Raw genomic sequence first — 15,165 nt, forward strand, 5'->3', positions numbered from 1 at the left:
TTGCCCTCCTTATTGCCATTGTGCTGCTGCAGCCCCCTCCTCCAACCACACCCTCCCCTGCCTCGCTTGCCCTGCGCGGTAATGCCGGGTGCGGGCAGGGCACTGCGGGCAGACCCCAAAGTCACAAGAAACACCCTCCTCCAGCCCTGGAAGGTAATGTCTCCTGAGCCAGCTGCCTGACGTGTGGAGACCAGGCACGTCTGGGATGTAGAGGTGACCCTTCCCTTCCCGTTCATCCCTGACAAGAATCACACTGCGGGCTGAAGTTACGGCGAATCTCCCTGTCATCAGCTCTTCACGTTCACAGCCATCAGGGCAGCTGCACAGCTGCTCTCCGATGGCGACAGAGGGGATTTTGTGGGGGGAAGTTTGGACACAGGAATTCAGAGAAGAGGCAGCCCGCTGGGAAAGGGGCTAACAATAGCTAAGCCCTCACGGCTGCTATAATTTTGGTGGAAGACGCAGCGTTTCCCTGGGAAAAAAAAAAAAAAAAGAAAGACTTACGTGTCTCTTCCCCCGCCCCCCATCTCCACCTCGCTCGTGGTTTGGGTGTTGTGTTGGGTGGGGTTTTTTCCCCTTAATTTTTCTCTGTCATCTCTGATTACATCTCCCCGCACTGGCAGGGCTCTCCGGAGGCCGAGGTGTGGAGCTCTGGGGAGCAGAGCCACGACCGGGACGCAGGTGCAGGCGAGAGTGGGGAGGGCACCATGGAGAGCACGGGGGGTGATGGTAGTGGCGATGGGGGGCGGGAGTGTGTGTGGAGCAGGCCTACAGGGAGAAGAGCCTCCTTGCAGCAAGGAAAGGAGGGCTGCTATGTTTGTGCCATAGTGAGGGCATGTCAGTTTGGTTTTTTCCACCCAAATCGGTGCAGCCTGAGAAGTGTACGCACATCTGGTGGTGAAAGGGCTCGTTACAAAATGTGCAGGGGTACCTAAAACCTGATAGCTAAATCTCATTGCTTTCTAACCTAAAGTTTACATGCAAAACCTTTGGATGACTGTATTCACATTTTAAAAACCAAGGCTTGGCTTTTTCCTCTGCTAAAGCTGCTGTCCTTATGTTAGATCCTGGTGAGCCTTGGTGAGACAGTGAAGGCAACTCTGTGGCACATGTATCATGGCAGGCATTTGTAAACTTTATGAAGGTGATTTAACTGAGACCAAAAAAGTCATCATCTTCTCCAGCCTTAAGGATGACACAAAGAAATGGCCCATTGCTTCTCCCACCTAAGACAAAAACAATACTTGCTTTAATTGGGGCAGAATGTATATAAATCCTTTACCAGACTGAGGTACAGAGGGGGGAAGACTGCATCAACTAGAAACATTTACAAAAAGACCCGTGCAAAAATAAAATATTTGGAAGACTGGTGATTCAATGGCCTAATTATCCTCTACAAGACATTAGAGTATGGGTTTAATGTTGTGGGTTGGATTCTGTCCCCTCCCACCCCACCTCTCCCTCCCTTCCAGCCTGTGTCTCATCAACATACATTATCCATGGGGAAAGGGAGATGCAGATCATGTTTAAGCAATGTTAATGAGAGCACGGGATTTTTCCTGAAGGTTAAGTTCACCAAGTTAGCAAATTTCAGGTAAAGTAGGCTTGAAAACCTTCCATTTCTTTTCCTTTCTCACTGGAAACAGTTTCTAAAAGGACTTGAAACATTAGAGAAACATAGAAAACAGAATTCAAACATCAGATGAATCCTCTACTGTCAGTAAGTGAGTGCAATTTCAGCCTGACAGGAGCATTACAAGAATATATCCTCTAACAAGCAGCCTTAATTGGCCTGCATATTGTGGCTGTCACTGTTAAAACCTGTTCCTATACAGTCCTATTTTATACATTGTTTAAATGTATAGTTCTCTAAAGCAGTCAGGGAGACAGTACTCACTGGGCTTTTGATTTTGGGTGGGAAAGGAATGGGAAGAAAAGGAAATTAAAAGTAAACAGGAATCCCTGTTAGGAATATGGTATCAGTTATGGAAAAACTGCCTGGAAGTCAAAGTTATAGTAGAACCCAATAGATTTTCTTAGTCTTTGTCAGTTTTGAGTATAAATTCTTATTAATCCACAAATCACAATCGCTGGAGAGATTTCACAGGCATTTAGTACAGTCACAACTTTAAAAATGCACAATATTCTTTGCCAGATCCCACATTTTCCTCAGCAGGACACTTTGTCTTATAATTCTTTTTAATTTAGTGATTTGCAGCAGTTCAGTGCTCATCCTGGCAAATCCCCCACACAAGAAAGTTTAATGTGTGGCTTTGGTTTCCAGTATAGGGTCACATTCATAAAGAATACAAATGCAAGAAAGAATATTGGGGGGGGGGGGGCTGAGGGGAGGGAGGAGGAGGAAGTTACTGAGCATGTGCAGTTGGCAGTTACTAATGATAACAGTGTAACTTCCAGATAATAAAAGCCAAAACACCAAACAGGGCAGAAGAGATTGTGCCCTAATATTGTGTGAAGTGACTTACTTTAAAGAGGTTATTCCTACTCTGATCTCTTATTTAAAATGGCTGAACCTGCAAAGTTGAACAGAAAATACTGAAAAAGTCATTAATATGTATAATGAAACCTTTAAAAAGGTCTTCCAGACCAAGCATCAGTCAATAAAGTGTTTCCTGATGTCAGACTCCAGAAAATGAGGATTTGCAGGGCAGGTGCAGAAAAGATCATGGGCACAGCAATATTGGTGAGGACAACAGTAATTTTGAGGTGGTGTGTTGCACATGTCAGTTATTTGTTAAAAAACAAAAGGGGGGGATGGGTAGAGATAAACGAAAGTATCTGAGCTCAACAAAGTGCTTTTTCACTAGAAGGCAAAAGTCTGCCTGGGTATGGCAACACATGCAATGTCCCTTATGATCTGAGAGTTAAGAAAGTGCCTCTATTCAAACAATGCTGCCCTATGGACCTCTTTGAGAACACAAAATGCCAGTGAAGATAGAAGTCTTTTAACACAGAGGTTTGGTGTTGTGCCACAGCCAGCGTCCCCCTGCTTAGGCAGGAGGCACAGAGCTCTCTCTTGCTTGTACCTCAACATGCAGAGCCATGAAGGCGACGGAAACATGTCCTTTGGCCATCGCCGGAAAGCGGCAGGGAGCTGGGAGGCTCGGAAACACGGCTCCCGGTGCTGGGCAGGGCAGACAGCTCCCCGTGCTGAACAGCGCGAATAGCTCCTGGTGCTGAACGGACCAGGCAGCTTCGGTACTGAGCAGCGCGGACAGCTCCCGGTGCTAACCGGCAGAGAGGGGGGGAGGCGGTGGGTGCACAGGCTGAATGGCGGTGCCTGCAGAACAATGGCAGCCAAGCTCCAAAGCCTGCTATAATCACATTAATGAGATTAATCAGCGAATTAGCAGCAGTCAAATGTCAGGGTGGCAGGGAGGAATCCAGCCAAGCTCGGTAATTAACTTTTGGGGGGCAGAAGAAGGGAATCAGTGGTGTTATCCGTTAGGCTTTTCCTGAAGTTTGCCAGGGTTTATTCAGCAGCCCTTGGAAGATGCTGACAGCTCGAGTGGAGGGGGGAGGAGGGGATAAGAGGGAGACCTCAACCTTTGCATGCTGTAAGACAGCCTGCTAACACACAGCATCCCCTTACTTCTCACTGAAGTCCATGGAGAAAAAACACTGTTTCATACTGCCCACCCCAGACACTGGAGATGCACTGAACTTCAAGTGAAAAATTAGTTCTGTGATCCAACTTCCATTGCAAATTCCAACAGTCTTGGTAAACATGATGGGTGCCCAAAGAGCATTAAATCTCAGTCCTTTTAAAAAATCTAACAAGAAAGATACTCCTTTTGAAATAAGAAGGGTAGGAGAAAAGAGTCCCCTATAAGCAACTGTTAGCAATAGATTATCATCCAAGTTCATGCTCAATCTACTGTGGAGTTCTTTCTAAAATAAAGAGAGGGAGAGGGAGGGGGAAGAAATAAATAAAGAGGAATTTTAATCAAGTAATTTAGACTAAAGTACTTAATGCAGACAAGTCAGAGTCTCATCTCTAGCTGCCCTCAATAAAAGTGAAACTTCTGTCCACCTGAAATTCAGCACCCACTACTATTCATCCCTTGCAAATTATGCAGCAGAGAAAAAAAAATAAAAAAAGGAAAGGAAAAAAAAGAGATTCCCCATAGATGATGAAGAAAAATCTCTAAGTATTTATTTGCAAGAAAGACAGTCTTTGAAAAGAGTGTTGTCAAACACACAAAGCATTTTGCATGTAGAAACTCTACTTTTATGCACACACTGCTTTTGCAGAAAAGAAATGAACATTTAAAAATACTTTGCCTGAATAAGGCTGTGGACTTCTGAGTTGGTCAGTACTCAGAAGCAAATGGAAAGCTTTTGGTCCATTCAGTTTAATCTTTGTTAGTGACAAATTTAAAAACCCTCTAGCCTGTATAACATCTCTCCCATAAGAGAATAAGTCAGTTCTTTTTCACTAAGTAATTTTCTTTTATACTCCTCAGGTACTGTTAGCACTAAATTAAGATCAACAAAATTGTGCTACAGGAACTCCAGTCATACTTAACTATTTCAGAACTAAAGTATCGACTGCAACGTTTCTGGAGAGTGAACTGCACCAACCATCTCTTATTTGCAAAGCTTTTTCTCTCAAAAACCAAACTGTAATAGCTATAAAACATATAAGATAGTGTTCTTTCAAAATGCTACCTGTATAAAAGTGTTGCCCTTTTAAGGTACAAATTTGCTGCTTTCAAACATCATTTTAGTGTAAAAACATTGTATCTTAGACTCTTTTATTTATTTGCACTCAGCTGTCTTTGAGCATTCCAGTCTGTGAAGTTTTTGTCTTGGGTTCTGCATATCAAACAAGTACCGTCCAACATGCAGCAAGTTTATATAAACAACAACATGCTTCATGCATGCAACATTATGCGTTCACATAGTAAAAACACACTTTAGGAGTTTGAACATCTATTCTACAGCACAACACAATTTCAGCTGCACAGCAGTACTGCCAGAAGAACTTAAGCAAACAATGGACATTTAAGTACAAGCCACAGAATGACTGCAAAAATCACGATAATCTTTCCAGTTAGCTACAAGCATCAACCCCCACCCTGCACAAAACATAGTCCACACCTGCACTGTTAACCATTTACAAGTTAAACACAAGCAAGACATTTCAGTATGGTTAAGAAACACCCTGGCTTACTACAACTTTGAAAGGAGTAAGAAGCATACCACAGAGACCCAGAAAAGGCTGCTTTTTTCTTCACTGAACACTCAAAAGATACCCCATATTCCAGGGAATTAAAAAAAAAAACACAAAAAAAAAAAAAACCAAACAAAACCAACCAAACAAACAAAAAAAAAAAAACCAACAACAAAAACCTCAAAAAGAAAAACCCCATATAGATATATATTAAAATACACCCACCAACACTGAGTAAAAAAATCAGGGGGGCTTCAAGAAGACTGCAGGGGGAAAGCTCTCACTCTCTTTAGTGTGCAGAAGCTTAGGGGGAAAAAAAATGTCGCCCTGGCAGGAATGACAAATGCAGTAGGATAGGCTAGCAGGCCTGAGGGATCTGTTTTACTTCCACACACATCCTCTAATGCACGCACTCCCACTCATCCTCTTGAGATGCCTTTTTTTTTTTCTCCACTTTTTTTTTTTTTTTCCACCAGCTCCAAATCCCCGGCATATGACCTTCTGTTAAATAGATAAAAAAAAAAAAAATTTGCTTATCAGTCATGCAAATGAGGCTGAATTCATTTTCCACAACAGATGGCCTCATAGATAATGATGATGGAAGAGAGAAAATTGAATGTCTCTCACAAGGTGGTCATGGCAACCGAGAGCAGAATAATATCAATAATAAGCTCACTGCATAATAAGGTTGTCAATCCCACAAATCAAAGTCTCCAGCTAAATCAGGTATCCCACCCCCAGCTAGTTATCAGGTAAATAGAGAAATAGAGAGTGTTCTTTTTCTTTTTAAATGAGGAGCTGTGAAAGGCAATGGTAGCTCCAGCGATTCCAGGCTACAAGGGGAAGGAAGGAGCGGAAGAGATTTTGCACAGCTAATTGTGTTTTATTTAATGGTTTGAGGAGGGAGGTGTTGGGGTTTTCTTCCCCTTTAAAAAAAATAAAATTATTATTATTTCCATAGAGGTTTTATTTGTTGGAAGGGGTCGGGGGGAGGGAGTTGCTGGTTGGTTTTTTTTTAATAGCGAGGCTGGCATTTTGAACTCGATCTGATGCTGAAGCTTCGCCTCCCCTCCCCACGTCTGATGTGGAGTGCTGCATTGATGCAATAGCAGCTCGCCTCAGGCTTCCACCTTGGCTCCCGGGGGGCCATCCTGCAAAATGAATCAGCAGCCATCCTGAGCAGACTGATTAAAATGAAAATGGCAAGGCACATGTCTGGGCGGAACTAGAGCTGGGCTGCGCTGCCTGTCTGGCAAGCATGCTCAATATAGCTTTTGCTAATAATGGCTTACCGCCTTTCGGGTTTTTAAAGGTATTAGCGTTGCCCCTTCCCCCACAGATCCCACTGCTGGGTGGAGCGGGTTCCCTCCCCCCCACCCCCCTTTCCTTGTATACCGCTCACAGCTACAGTTTGCCAGACTGCCATGCAGTAATTGTGAAAAGGCACACTTGCTTTGTAGGGATTTTCTTTGCAGATGTGCTGAAATACCAAGACAACATATTAACATGCAGATATAAATTGTTCCCAGATATTAGCTGGGAAAGAAATCTTAGAGGAAGAGGAAAGCGCAGAGCTCAGTCACTACCAGAAACATCAGTTTTGTGCCCCCTCCCCACCCTGTTTTTACACCTCAGCTTGCAATGGCACCTTGTGCATTATGCATCAAGAAAAAATGACTGCCAGTAAATGCAGAGCAACTTCCTGGAGCTCTGTGCGCCGTGGCTGACAGACTGTGAGCTGTATTTCTACCCCAACACCCCCCTGCCCCCCCCCCCCCCCCCCCCCCCATCCCACAACCCCCTCCGCCCTTTCTCAAGTAGATAAGTGCGTGCATAGAGAAGGAGCCATTTAAAGGGCACATCTCCCGTAGTCCTTTGATGGAACAGAAACATTTTGCAGACAGCTTTGGCATGCAAAAAAAGGGTCGAGAAAACATCGATTCCTGCAAGTACAGGATCTTAAACCCGGTCAGGTTGCTGCTTGGTGAGGTGTCAGGATTGCTCTGTCTGAGGATATTCATTGCTGGGTTTGGTGGCTGTTTTTTTAAAGCAAACAGCTCTGGAAACATGCATTTATGTGCTGTACATATACATATACATATACATATACATATACACATACACATACACCCTGATGCGCCTTTGGTTCATTCTCGTTTCTGAAGCCGCTAAGATTTTTTTCCTCCTCCCTGTCTTTTTCTCCCCCCTACTAACTCCCCATGCCCTGCACTCCAGTCCTGTTACTGCAGCGTCAACCAGAAATCAATAGGGCTGCTCTAATGGAGGTTCCAGCTGCAGTTGGCTGTGCAGACACATATACAGACACAGAGACACTGACGTCTGTGCAGCTTCCTCAGCCGATTGGGCACCACATCGGATGTTCTGTGGAGCAAAGAACAGGAATCATTTACAGTCTGCTAAAAAAAAAACCAAATGGTACCTTGCATTTCCCCGTCTCCAAGAGCAGCAGGCTGGGCTGGCTGGGGTACCAGGTGACACCCTCAGATTACCACAGAGGCTGACAGGGCACAGAACCCCACGGTGCCGTTTTCAGAAGGTTGCCAATTCGTATCGCAAAAGATAACAACGTGAACATAGGGAAAGAAGGCACGAGAAATCAAAAGGGTTTAATTGATAGATTATTAGAGCTCTTGTGCCCTTTGATGTGTGTGTCAGTACTGCTGAGCTCAGAAGAGTATCTTAATGAGAGCTTTATTTTTAAGAGCTTTGTAAGAAATTATGCACTGAACATATAAAATTTTGATGGAAGTTTCTCACTTGGTTCCCCTTCCCTCAGTTGACAAATAGTTTTTCAAAGATTAACTTCAAGATTAATTTCCTATAGCCTTTAACTATTTTTTATATATATTAATGTGTAAAGCTACTCCTTGAAACTAAAACAGATTGGGAGTTTTTTTTCTCTTTTCAACAAACCAAAATCCAACAACCAGCCCCCCCCCCAAACAAACAAACAAACATACAAACAAAAAAAAACACACCAAAAGCAGGCTCTGTTGATTGCCTAATGTAGCTGTTTATTTCTGAAGCAAGAAACAACCCTGTTGGTGAAGGTACAAAAAAATCCTAATTCTCTGCTCCCAAGATAAGGTATTCCTGGGATCTGCAGCACTGCAGAACACCTCCCCCTCCAACCTGTCAATGTATCTCAACTTCAGTGTATTGACAGCAACTGCCCCAGCCCCAGTCTGGCTCCAGTGAAGCATTTATATTCCTTCCACTTAGTCCTGTAGATCTCTGCAGGGCTCTGGATGCCAAGCCAGGACCCACTCTGGAGAAATCCAGTCTGGGAAAATGAATGAATCATAAAACTATACTGCACGGCACAGCCACATCCCAGCCTGTGCTCTACAGCTCAGTCTTATGCAAGCCTGACAAAATATGGTTGAAACCCTAAAAATACTGCCATATGGCAGGCTACTAAGAAGTCCATTTCTCCACAAACATCTGCATTTACACCATCACACTACTCCCTCCCCAAATATTTATCTAATCTCTGCTTCAATTATTTATACTAGCTGCCTTCTGCCTTTTTTTTTTTTTTTTTCCTATCCTTGGCAGTTTGGAATTTTGAAGCACAAATTAACTGTTGTCTGTTTCTCCACGTAGAGACATCCTGCCCAGTTTTGTTTTTACTTCCCTTCCTCCAACCCAAACCATATTAAATTTTAACCCTTTTCTTAGTGAACAGAAAACTCAGGCTGTGTGAACACTGTGTAATTGCTGTACATTTATAATGTCCAGGCTTTCAAGAGCTACCAGGGATATCCCTGTCCCAGCAGCAGACTGTTTACTAGGCTGATCAACACAATATCACAGGCAAAAGTTTAAGCACACAGTGCAACTATTGTCCTGGAGTATGAAATCAGTCTGAACTCTAAGCTATATGCTAAAATGTGTGTGTGGAGGGATGTTTCTGTTTTCTTAGGAAGCAAGCAGATTTCCACATCATGAAGGTATTAGTGTGCTACTGCCTGGCTCGTGCTATATTTGTTAGTATCAGTGAAAATGAACAGTGGCTGTTTCCCAGGGACAGAAAGCCCTTACAGTGCCACTAATCCCTAAATTCCTTAATATTCTCTATCTTTTCCTAACACTGGCATTTAGCGTGCCCAGAAACACCAGCCCAGGGCATTATGATAGCCACTAAGCCCAAACATTTACTGAATATATGTCTACTGGATAACTCCTTTTTCAATCTTAAATTGAGCAACCCTCTAGTCATTAATGGCTGGCTCCTACAAAATCTCCAACTGAGAAAGGGCACCCTGGGCTGGGTAGCTAACTAAGTTCTTCCCAAGGATTAACCAGAAAAGATGGTGCTAACAAAGCATTTAGCAGATACTGGCCAGTTCAATAGCTCACTCCCCACCTATTCATGCATGAAAGTATCTAAAGAACAGTCCTTCCCAATCCATACAGGTCTTGCCAGTTCAGTCATAATGCCTGATATTTTCCCAACTTAGTGACTTAGTGGATGCAGCAGGTTACTACTGATCATAGTCTGCTTTACTATGTAAAGATAACTTTGATAAGACTCAGAAAAACAACTTGCAAATACTGCTCCAGCACAGCACCTGGACATGGTGGAAGTACACCTTAATAAGTAGATGCAACACAGAGATGTTGTGCTAAGGAAATGGTTTAGCATTGGACTTGGTAGAGTAAGATAATGGTTGGACTCAATGATCTTAAAGGTCTTTTCCAACCAAAACAATTCTATGATTCTAAGTGTGCTTCAGCCAGACAACTCAGTCAAAACATAATATACATAAGGCTCATCGGAAAAGAAATCCTTTTATTTCAATCAGACCTTGTCACAGTCTCACAGTGTTTCAAACCTAGTAATTTATGGGAAAGTGGGGCATAAATATTCTTAATCTATTCTGTAAGGTGGTGGTACACTGCTTTGCTCTTGCATCTGTGAAGTTTTATATAAAACTGCATAATGTGTATTCCCCATGAACCACTGAGCAAAAAAATCTGTAAGTGCATCTATATGTGCAGAAATCCCCTAGAATATTCATATTGAATAACTGCTTGCTGTTAGCCTCCAAGCATCTCTTTTCCTCAAATACACTGTCCAAAATGTCAAAAGCCATTACAAATGGGGGAAGAAATCACAGGATTTAAACACTTGGTTCCAGACAAAACGCTGGTGACTTCATACACTTATGCTGAGCATTCTCCATTTGGAGATGCACATAAGGAAACCATTTTGCTGTCTAGTGATATGAACACTTAACATCATTTGGGAGAGAAAGTACCTAAAATAGCAGGTATCTCAAGGATGACAGCTTCAGAATATTCACACTGTAGCTTTCATGTGAATATATGAGCAGTACTTCTGATATTTAGCAAAAGACTCTGACTAATATTTTTTCATCAGTCTTTCTGGCCTTAAATGCTCAAAACTACTGTTCATGTCCTTAAAGTGTTTACATGCAGGTATGTTGAGTTGCAAGTAAATTTTGCCTGTGCTTCAAGCTGGCAGAAAGGAAACTGTGTCCAATCTGCAACCCAGTCAGACTCAGTCAGGTTAGTAAAAGGCCTGCTTGGCAGTAGAATTGGTTGAGCTAGGTGATGACTGTGCACCCAGGGTAGACATAGTTCTAGCATCGTTAGAAATGGACACTGCAAAATACTCATGTATTAGAGTCACCTGAATGGGGGGGAAAAATAAGAACAACACCCACCCCCACCCCCCCAAAAAAAAACCACAAACCCAAAAGCCAACCCCCCAAAACAAACAAAAACCTTCCCCTGCAAACAAACACACACACACCCCCAACCAAAACCCCAAACCAACCAAACTGAAAAACAACAAATCACAAACAAGCAAACAAACAACTTAATATGGACGTTATGGAGACAGGATTAAAGTGCAGGATTGCAGGGAAGAGACAGTAGCATGCCCCAAACAGTACATCAAACACTAAATAACAATGAAAGATTAAAAACTCGACTCATAGAAGGAAATACAGACAGAAAGATGAGGGATGATGGAAGATCCAAAATGGCAAAAAGACAAAGTTAAAGGTACCCAAAAGGGATATTTCATGCATATATATAAGAAATAAGGGCAAATTAAAATTGTCATAGTTGAATTCTAGGGGAAGGATGACAAGCAGATAATGAACAATATGACAGTGCTCTTAGGAGAATAGTGCTGGGAAGCAAAAGACATTTACAACTGGGCCAAACAGGAAACATTCAAAAAAAAAGACAGTGGAGATGTTCAGGCAATGATGATAGGCACATGGGCAAGAAATAGGATCTGAAGTTTTAAACCTCTTAAATGTGACCAAATAAATACAGTATAGCTAATGAAAAATTTGGGATATAATTCATAAACTTAAGATTAGAACATATCTCATTGCTTCTATTTTCTACAGGTCTTCCCAACACCTTTTTTTTCCACTTACATGACTTAGGAGAACAGAGTTCATGCAACATGTGTTTTCTAAGGAGATGTGAAGAAATTAAGGGAGAAACAGCAGAGTAGAACAGGATGGAGCATAGGACAGGCATTACAGCAAAAAGATTGCAGAGAAATGCATAGAGGAGGAAAATGCCACTGAGTTGTCCGTAAAAGCTGCAGTTGATAGCACGATTCACTTCAAGGTTAAGACGTATGTCTATAGGTGGTTAAAGTCCCATTACAGTCAGCGGAGATGTGGTCAAGACAGTCAGCACTGCTTGAAGGAAATTAAAGTGATCAGATAGGATATGTCTATTTCATGGAGGGATGAATAGCTCTCCAGGCTCCATTGCATGTGTTTCTCCAATCTCATTTTGCTGTAAGATGCCAAGTACAGTTCAGGACACCTAAATCAGAAGAAAGATTCATCTACAAGCATGTTTTAATCTCACCATTAATACTTTTAAAAACTGATTAATTTTTCTAAACAGTGGATTCAGCTGCTATCTGACAGCCATCCATCTTTCAGCAGCTACTTCGGAGGGCACAGGTTTCCCCATAGGTCTTCCCAGAAACTTCTGCAATCCCAGTGCAACTGTCTGACCAATGCACCAGTCTGACACCAAATTAAGGTGCACCCCCTAGGCACTTTTTTGCTAGGTATTTGTATTTACTTTTTAATAAGGAATTTTAAAAAGTAAAAGCAGAAAAGTTATGCCATATTTTGCATCTTTTTTTTCTCTTTCTCTCCTACATAAGATATCAATGCTTTTCTACTTTCAGCAGAAAAAAATGACCATATAGCCAGGCACATTTTCATTTAAAAAACAGATTACTTCATACACTACCTCTTTAAGAAAAAAAAAACAATATATTTATGAAAAATATATTTATGAAACTTTTGTCAGGACAATAAAGAGGCTGGGGGGCTGATTGACAGCCAGCCAAATATGAGACAGTGTGTGCCCAGGTGGCCAAGAAGGCTAACAGCATCACAGCTTGGCTCAGCAATAGTGTGACCATCAGGACTTGGTACTGATAAGGGCACACTTGGAGTCCTGGGTTCAATTTAGGGACCCCCCTCGCTGTGAGAAAGGCATTGAAGTTCTACAGCACATCCAGAGAAGGGCAGTGAAGCTGCTGAAGGGTCTGGAGAACAGGTCTTATGAGGAGCAGGTGAAGGAATTGAGGTTATTTAGTCTGGAGAAAGGGAGGCTGAGTGGAGGGCTTCTGGCTCTCTAAAACTCCCTGAAAGGAGGCTGGAGTGAGGTGGGTGCTGGTCTCTTCTACCTAGTAACAAGAGACAGGACAAGAGGAAATGGCTTCAAGTTGCACCAGAAAAGGTTAAGGTTGAATATGAGAAGAAAATTCTTTATTGAAAGGGTTCTCAAAGACCGATACAGGCTTTCCAGGTAGATTATTCAAAGAAGTAGAGATGTGGTGCTGAAGAACATGGTTTAACACCAGCTTTGGTAGTCAGAGAAGAGAATGGTTGGACTTACATGATCTTAGAGATCTTCTCCAATCAAAATGATTCTATGATTTTCTGAGTCTATGAAAATAACAGTAAATTCTCAATTGCAGAGGATCCTGTTCCTTGGACTCACCCTGATATTTTCTGTATAGTGTGAATGATAGTTGAACAGATGCTGACAGCACCATATGAAGTGGTGCTCTGATCATATTTCAGTACATATGAGGAAAAAAATAGCCTTTGTTTTTACTGAATTGAAGTTAATCATGTAGATAACCTTCTATAAAGGCAGAGCCTAAGAATTTGGGTAGTCAGGCAGAGCTGGGTACCTAATACCCTATGATTTTGAAGTACGTAGGTAATTCACCCAAACAACTCTTTAGAAAAGAATAAAACAGTAGTGCCAAAAAGAGGAGACTGTCGTGGACATCAGTGAGAATACACCTTTTGCAGACATCCTAGCAGCATGGGAAAAGATAGATTTTGAAATACATTTAACAACAAACCAACCAAGCAAAGAAAAATACCAACAAACCAACCAAGCAAAAAACCTAAAGTTGCCTTGTTATGTACATAAGTTCTGGTTTGGGACCACAATTTGTTTGGTTTTGGTTTTTTTCCCAGAAAAAAAAAAGTCAAATTTGTGAATAAAAAGAAGTTTCACGTATTGAATTAAGAAGACTTAAAGATATCAAGGCTCTTATTGTGGCCTTCCAGTATCTGAAGGGGGCCTACAAAAAAGAAGAGGGACTTTTAGGGCTATCAGGTAGCGACAGGACTAGGAGGAAGAGAGCAAAGCTGAAGGTGGGTATGTTCAGACTGGATGTGAGGAGAAAGTTCTTCACCATGAGTGGTGAGAGCCTGGAATGAGTTGCTCAGGGAGGTGGCTGAAGTCCCATCCCTGGAGGTGTTTAAGGCCAGGCTGGATGAGGCTCTGGCTAGCCTGATCTAGGGTTGGGTGTTCCTGCCCATGGCAAGAGGGGATTGGAACCAGATGATCCTTGTGGTCTCTTCCAACCCTGACTGATTCTATGATTCTATATAAAATACATTCAGGTTTTAGTTACAGTTAACTGTGGTTTAATTGGTTAAGAGAAGCATGTTAACTTATAAAGTGAAATTATTTGAACTCAAAAAACTGGTGCATGTTTTAGTGAGAGATGACCCATTATTAAAGACTTGGTAGAGTAAGAGAAAAGCCATTTGATCAAAACTGATCATGCTACCACAGGCAAATGAGTTACCAGCTATCATCAGTCTTACAGTAATTTGCTATGTGCTCTCTTTCCAACTGTACCTAATTAGCATTTTATTTCAGTATTCACAGTAAATTATTGTGACACAGCTTAAGTGGAGTGAATGCATTTTACACTGTAACAGCAAACTAAAAATACACACACAGTGGATTATAGATCATCTAAGGTCCTGAAGCTCATCACTTTGTAGTAACCTAAACATTTTCAACATGTTTCATGCTAACATGAGCCTGGTATGTCTTTCTTCCTCAGCATATCTTTCTTCTCCTCCTCCCTTCTGGCAAAGAATTTCAAGAATGGGAAGAAGCAAAAGGAGGGAAATCACAAACTGGCTATATGACCAGGATTTCCAGACGCTCAGGGTAAGTGGGATCTGGACACGCCTTGTGGAGTGGATCTGTGCAGTTACTCACCATCTGCATGGTGTTTGTGTGCTAGATCAGATGTGCACATATGTAGCAAGTTCAGTGTATGGCACCCAGCCTATATTTCCCTCTGAGATTCCCTGGATGTGTGCCCATCCCTTAATTCTACCTCAAATGACTCCTATTCCCCACTCCAGTGGCATACACAAAGTTAAGGAAACTGTCCTGTGAAGTAAAAAGCACAGCAAGAGAACAGCAGCAAACACTTTTTGAACATTAAGAACGCTGTCAACAGTATTAGCTGCAAATTATTTACTGCCACAAGCAGCAGTCTCCTGTACACACGCAACAGCACAGCCAACTGAGAACAACCATCACAACGAGCATTTACACAACACGGTGCAGGATGCAGGCACTAGGTATTATGTCACTAA

At 42.2% G+C, this 15,165-nt stretch overlaps 1 protein-coding gene across 1 annotated transcript in view; it reads right to left on the reverse strand.

The window, feature by feature from the left end:
- MYT1L (myelin transcription factor 1 like) overlaps positions 1–5,537 on the reverse strand; it is a 322,031-nt gene extending 316,494 nt beyond the window's left edge. The window contains exon 1 of the mRNA XM_064145914.1: positions 5,423–5,537. The gene's annotated coding sequence lies outside the window, so the exon portion shown is untranslated. The remainder of the gene's footprint in view (positions 1–5,422) is intronic.
- Between the last annotated feature and the right edge of the window lie 9,628 nt (positions 5,538–15,165).

This window comes from Pogoniulus pusillus, chromosome 7 (genome assembly GCF_015220805.1).
Source record: "Pogoniulus pusillus isolate bPogPus1 chromosome 7, bPogPus1.pri, whole genome shotgun sequence".
Lineage (NCBI taxonomy): Eukaryota > Metazoa > Chordata > Aves > Piciformes > Lybiidae > Pogoniulus > Pogoniulus pusillus.